This window comes from Siphateles boraxobius, unplaced genomic scaffold, assembly GCF_051911475.1.
Source record: "Siphateles boraxobius isolate OS27281-9 unplaced genomic scaffold, OSU_SipBor_1 176, whole genome shotgun sequence".
Classification (NCBI taxonomy): domain Eukaryota; kingdom Metazoa; phylum Chordata; class Actinopteri; order Cypriniformes; family Leuciscidae; genus Siphateles; species Siphateles boraxobius.
Window position 1 is genome coordinate 10,233 of NW_027508784.1, and position 7,437 is coordinate 17,669.

The 7,437-nt window shown below is 37.4% G+C and overlaps 1 pseudogene across 1 annotated transcript; it reads right to left on the bottom strand.

Moving 5' to 3' along the window:
* Positions 1-1,359: 1,359 nt before the first annotated feature.
* LOC143740608 (E3 SUMO-protein ligase KIAA1586-like) lies at positions 1,360-6,388 on the bottom strand (annotated as a pseudogene). Its single transcript, XR_013204854.1, has 2 exons — positions 6,283-6,388; positions 1,360-5,867 (listed from the first exon to the last, which is right to left on the bottom strand). The product of XR_013204854.1 is annotated as an E3 SUMO-protein ligase KIAA1586-like (transcript).
* Between the last annotated feature and the right edge of the window lie 1,049 nt (positions 6,389-7,437).

The following is a 7,437-nucleotide window of genomic DNA, read 5'->3' on the forward strand; positions in this document are numbered from 1 at the left end:
AGTAACTATAAATACTGTAGTTTACTAGTTTACCATGGTGAATTTGTCAACTTTTGAGGGGTTGGGGGGGTTTACTGCAGTGCTCGAATTGAGTCAAGTCTTATGGGGGGTCCCCAAGTTTTTTTTAACGGGGGGGGGGGGGGTGGGGGGGGGGGTATGTAGGTTTAGTCTTGCAATATACACTTTATACAAAATATACAATATATTTGATCATAATATGCATAAATATATCTTATTTATTAAAAACGCTTGATAAAGAATTATATAGGCTACATATATATATATATATATATATATATATATAATTATTCTTTTAAATTACTTACTAAAGTAATACTGGATTTAGAGGGCAGCAGACCCAAAACAGCAACTATGGCAAATATACCAAGGCACTACATATAAGGCTCTTGAAGACCCGTAAAAGCAAGTAACTTCAAAATACATTGAAATGTTTCAAAAACAGTAGAAAATAATCAGATGGCTTCCAGACTCACTGGATGGTATCACTGTCAGATTCAACAGTGGCACAGGAATAATTATTTCATAATGTCTCCGAAAGCAGTGATAAAAGAGCAGTGAGTAACTTCAAAAGGATATCTATCTTCACAACTTTTTTATTACTTAAACATTAGCAAAAGAATGGAAAAATACTATCAGGCTGTAATGATGTAGATAGGTATGAACCCAGGTGCGGGAACTTTACTCAAAGAGTACAGGACAACTGGGCAAACAGGATACAGTCTTTGGAATAGTTTATAAGTTTAACATAGGCATGTCCAGGAGATTCTCAAAAGTCAACTCAGGATTCATCCATAACAAACATCAAAGTAATTTCAGGAACCAGTGGATGAAGACATAAACCAAAACTCAGGACCGGTAAGTATTTACTGGTAAGCATCCAATTTCTTCAGAAGCAGGGATAACAAAAATCTCAAATGAGAAATGACCTCTTCAACAGAAAGTATATATAAACTCAGTTTCTTTTCCCACAACTGAAATGGAGAACTGAACATAAGTTAACTATATATAATGTGTTACAGAAAACACGTATCAAGTCATATCTGAGACACAAATAACATCCAGGAAAACACAAGACGAAGAGTCCTTCCATGAGTGCACAGATAGTAAGTATTTATAACATTCAAGCCAGACAAAGACTGATTGTCACTGCAGTATTTTTTAAAGTACACCAAATGCTTTACAAACAAGCATCAGGAGTGGTTTTTTAATGCTCTGGGAAGCCCAAGCAAGCAAACAAGGTAGATGGCAGAGCAAAGAGTTCACATGTGACAGGCAATGTTGGTGAAAGAAAAAATGTTAATCTAGAACAGACCACAGTGGTCTGTCTGGTTTTGTCTGTGCTTGCCTTCCTGTTTTGGTTGCAGTTGACAGCCGATGGCCGTCTTTCAACCAAGAGAGCACAAACGATTTTGGGTCAAACTGCTCCACTGGAGGGCCATTGACGTCTAGAAACAGGACAGAAGAAAGGCTTTTGGCCCTCAGGCAATTTCTCCTCTTGTTAGCGGTATCACTCATGGCTGAAAATCCGCGTTCACATTCAGCTGAGGTGGCCAGGTAGGTTTTGCTAGCTGTAATCAGCCTCTTGATCGTCTTCCCAGGACTGTTACCTTCAAGTTTCCACAACCTATACTCTTCAACAGCAGCTCTGCTGGTTACTCCTAGATGCTTAGCAAGGTCATGAATTTCCTTTTCACCATACAGGACAAGGGAATTACGGTCTTTGGGCCAACAGGATGGTTCGAGTGGAGTCAGAAGCTCAGTAAGGTCTGAGTCAGGGAGACGTACAGAGAGATTATCAATGACGGCCTGTAGGAACTGCCTCTTGTTGATATTCTCCTTGGTGGCTTCTAGTGTGATGCCTTTGAACATGCATGCTGTTATCCTCCCTTCTGCCTTTGCGAATGACTTTCCTGGTGTTGTTTTCATGGCCTCCAGGACCTCCATAGTCAAAAGAGTCCACCGACTGGCATCAGTGAGAGATGTGTTTCGATTCTGCAGTTTCAGAGAGAGGCTTTGTAACTCACGCAGCACATCTTTCATCAGTGCAAGGTCTTTAACAAAACCTGTGCCGCTGAGTTTCCTTAATAGTCCACTGCATTTTCGTCGATCCAAATCAGTGCGGGAAACATCCACAGAAGCTTTCAGCATTTGTGTGGCAAGTGCTGGAAAGTCCCGCCAAACAGCTCTGACAGTGCTGAAACTGCTGGCAACCCAGCGAATGGAGAAAACCTGCCCAATCTTCAGCAGTGAGATGTTAACATGAGTGGCAGCATCATAGAGCAGTCTGGCATTTTTTGGAGATTGGTGGTAAAACGTATACAACTTTGAAATAAAGATTTCAAAGTGGTTACATCCAGTTACAGACTTGCATGCATCATGCACTGCCAACTCTAGCTTGTGTGCAAGACAATGAATGCTCTTCAATGAAGGGAAGTCTTTTCTCAACTTTGCAATCAGTCCACTGTCTCTTCCTGTCATGACTGATGCTCCATCTGTGGCGATGCTGATCAGGTGTGATTTTAAATATTCATCTTCCAAACCTGCTGTCAAAAGGGTTTTCTTAAGAGCTTGATACAATGCTTCTGCTGTTGTTCCCTTATCTAGCTCTACAAGATCAAGGAAAATGTTTTCAATGTCATCTTTGCCTGTCACATCTGCTCTCAAGTAAATTATTAAATAGCTTTTGCCAAAGTTACTGCTTTCATCAACTGTCAAACTCACAAAAGAATCATTGGACTTCAATGCGGTTATCATTGACTTTTTCATTTTAGTGGCAATGTGTTCAATCATAGCGATACACGTATGATCCGATCGGTGTGAAGGGCCCATTTTTCCTCCACTGATCTCTTGCAGCATTATCAGTCTGCTCATTTTACTGAATGCTAATCTCTCTTTTGCCACAAAGTAGGCTGTTCTTATACTGTTGGCTGTTTCTCTGACAAGCTCATCGTTAACCTTCTCTGTTAGTGTGGGGAGGATCTCTTTTTCTTTCTGGGCTTCAATTTCTAGAGCCCTCTGATGAGCCTGACTGTCCCGGTGTTTGTATATTTTTTTTCTCATGGCACGTACATTCATTGCTTGGACCCTCCCTAAAGCCCACTCTTCTGCCACTTGAACACCTTTTTTGTTTGTACACATTCGTTTAACATTTCTACATGCAATACATCCAATTTTGTTTTCATTGATGTACAGCCATGGGGAGTATTGTTTCCTCCATATCTCTAACTGATTTCTCCAGTTATCAACTTCCTTGCTCTGAGTTTTTGTGGTGCTGAGCCGTTCAGAGCTGTTGGTGGGAGTTAGCTGTTCTGAGCTGTTGCTGACCTGCTCTTTGCTTTTGTTGACCTGTGCTGAGCTGCTGTTGGTGGTACAGACCCATATAAAGCTGTTATCACTGCATTTGTCCTCTTCTGAGATCTTGTCGCTGCTAACCTGTGCTGAGCTCCTGCCACTGCCCTCTGCTAAACTGGAATGGACTGTGCTTGCCTTGGAGGTCCTCTTTACCTGCACACTAGACAATGCCATGTTTTGGTTTCAATATTTTTATTTTTAAAATGTTTTTAAAAGTCTCTTCTGCTCAAAGCTGCATTGATTTGATAAAAAAAAACAGTAATATTGTGAAATATTGTTTTCTATGTGAATATATAGTAAAATGCATGATCAACGCTGAATTTTCAGCATCATTACTCCAGTCTTCAGGGTCACATGATCCGTCAGAAATCACTATAATATGATGATCTGATGATCAACAAACATTTATGTAATAAACATTTATTTTATTTTTCAGGATTTTTTGATCAATAGAAAGTTCAAAAGAACAGTTTCTATTTGAAATAGAATCTTTTGTTACATTATAAATGTCTTTACTGTCACTTTTGATCAATTTAATGCAACCATACTGAATAAAAGTATTAATTTCTTTCCCAACATTTTTTTAAAATACATTCTTACTGACCACAAGCTTTTAAATGGTAGTGTATAATGCTACAAAAGTTTATATTTCAGATCTGAAGGATCATGTGATGAAGACTTGAGAAACGATGGTGAAAATTCAGCTTTGATCACAGAAATAAATGATATTTTATTGTATTATTATTTTAAATTGTAGTAATATTTCATAAAATTACTGTTTTTACTGTATTTTGCATCAAATCAATGCAGGCTTGGTGAGCAGAAGAGACTCGTGAACTTTTGAACAGTAGTGTACATCCAACAGAATGATTCTAGCTTTTTTTTACCAATGTAGTTTTTACCCTAAAAACAACTGGATGATTAATGTGGATTATGTGACACTCTGATAATAATGTTTGTTCCAAAAGACTTGATTAAATGGATGAAACTTGTTTATTAGATATTAAACATATAGATTGTGCCAAAACAGGCTGTCAGTCTGTGTGTTGGTGGGGATTTTTCAACTATTTCAGCACATGCGATTTTTACATAGTTACTTCCAGTAGGTGGCGGAAAAGCACTGTTATGAGTGAGTAAGTCAGCAACTATTCAACGACCATTTCAGTGAAAAAGGCTGCTTTATTCAGAAACAAACAATGCCATGGCAATCAATGTTAATTATTGCTATTTCAAGAGTGAATCCCGCATAAATGCGTATGTAACTCCCAAAACTTTGTGTTTACGTGGCCATTGGTCCTGGCTGGCAGCATGAAAAACAAGTTTTATACAAATTCTGAATGGAAATTAGAAAGCACACAACGATCGCTCCCTTTACTAAAAAGCTGTTATCCATCTCCGTCGAGATCTCTAGCACTCCCTTAGAACCAGGACTATTAATAATGAAAAAATAGTAACTTAAGCCTAAATGTTTCCAATTTACGCAAGGAATACAAAAGCCCCGATATGGTGTGGGTAGATATAAAGTAGAAAGATATATAGAGAGAGACAATTACCCCTCAAAAAAGTCGGTAAGAAGCTTTCTCTTCCCGACCTCGAGTGGAGGTTTATTTTTCTCCATTTTTTAAAAGTTAAAATTAGCTTCAACGGAGCGGCGCCAATCAAACAGTCCTGTCAGTCAACGATGTCATGCGCACAGCACTCTTTGATGTGGGGCGGGGCGTTTTCATTTTAAAGAGACATGGCAACTAGTCAACTTTAAAAAAATTATTGTAAATAATCAGTTCACGAAATTTACCGTATCCATTGCATGCATTTAATCAGATTTGTTATTATTATTTTTTACTAAAATAAAAATATCTGAGGGACCCCCCCTAATTATATTTTTTACTTCTTATGGGGGGTCCCTAATACCTATTGGGGGGTCCCGGATCCCCCCAGCCCCCCCTCAATTCGAGCACTGGTTTACTGTATTACGTACCGTTTGCACTGAGGCGCTACAGCGATCTGTCACATTTAAAAGCGCCAAAACGTTATTTAGGGTGTGAATCAATCACGTAAAAATTTTGACAGAATCTGCCATCTGATAATTTGTTAAATATCAAAAGTAACCTTCTCTGTCTTGTCTGTCGTTGTCCTCTGTGTCCGCGATTTTTCTCTGCGTGAGAAAATGGATGTGTGGCGTGAGAGCGTGTGAAAAGGGTCAATTGCGTGAGTCTCACGCCGAATGCGTGAGAGTTGGCAGCCCTGCGTTCATTGTGCGATTCAAAATGTTACCTGTCGGTACTTCACATGCATTGAACCTTGGATAATGTAAAATAAAGCTCATACCGGTCATGATTTCTTTCAGGTTACGCCAGATGTCGCTCTTGCACTCAACCAGATACTGCGACGCACCGGCGTCCAGCGGTCCAAAGCCGGACTTCACACCAAGCAAGCGGACGCTACTTGCCGTTCACTCACAGTAGGAAAGCCCCAGGATGGTGTGAGGCCTACCGCTAGAGCAAACACATGACATTCAAAACAGATCCCGCTGCACTTGAACACTTGCATTTATAGATAAGTACAGTTAACATGTTTGTGTTTTTGTTGGTTTTATGACATCAGTCCATTGTTGTGAAAAATGATTTTCTTGTAGCTATCCAGTCTGTTATTGTGAGCGATTTCTAACAAAACACGAATGTAAATACTTTTAATAATTAATCACGTTTTCTTTTCATTCAGTTAATAAACTGACTTAATAATCCTCAAATAATGTAAAGAACATATTAAGAAATTAACTGTCTAGACAGGGTGTGTTATATGTACAGTTGTTAACGTTACTAATAAGAATTGTTTGAACATGCTCGTTTGACATATTAACACTTTCATAACTATAAAAATATAACTAATCACATATTTTTATTTCCTTACCGTTTGTTTTCAGTTGCATAGTCTGGTAGAACATTAAGCTCCTCACATGATCCGTCAACGAGCCAAAATAAATATAAGTGACTCGAATTCACTGCCTCTCATGTATGACGGTGGAAAGCTGCACTATTACAGGAAACCTGCCCAGACTAGAGGAACTCCCCACTTACAGATTTTTTTTTTTTAACATCTAGTAATTTTAATAATAGTAATAAGAATAATCATCATCATCTTATTATTATTATTATTATTATGTAACTGCATAAATATTAATAGACAAACCAAATTGATTCATCATGCATTTTTTTATTATTAATAACAATAATAATGTGAATTAAAACGAATAGCTGAACACATCCATATAAATTCATCATGCATTGAATTGTCAGTTTATTTTGTATTATTAATAACAATAATACTGTGAATTAAAATTAATAGCTAAACACTTACAGAATAATTGGTAACACTTTATTATTTAATAAATGTAACATTATTTAACTACATTAGTTAACATGAACTAATAATGAACTGCTCTTCTATTGTTCTACAGCATTTGTTAATCTTTTTTTATTTCAACATTTACTAATACATTATTTAAATCAAAAGTTGTATTTGTTCATGTTACTTCACAGTTAATGTACTGTGAAGTAACATGAACCGCTGTATTTTTACTAGCTTAAATGACGTTAACAAAGATGAACAAATATAATAACAAATGTATTGCTCATGGTTAGGTCATGTTGGTTAAGACATTAACTAATGTTAACAAATCTAACCTAATCTTATTGTAAAGTCTTACCAAATAATTCATCATTTTCAGAGAAATGCCTCTTTAGGCTCCTGGAATCAATGGGAAAGCCTTTTTTATAAGTCTCTTAATTGCGCTGAAGTAGCAGATAAAGACATATTTACAGAAGAGTATTCTGTTACAGAATTTAAATATCTTGGATTGGTCATAGATTCTCAACTTAAATTTGCTAAACATATAAAGAAAATTTCTAAAACAATACAAAGGAATCTTAATTGTTTTAAACTGATCAGAAATTATATACCAAACCAGGCAGCCCCGCTGTACATGCATGCGATGGTCTTTTCGCATATTTCACACTGCATGGCAGTTTGGGCGCAAGCAGCCCCGTCTGCAACAAAACACATTGG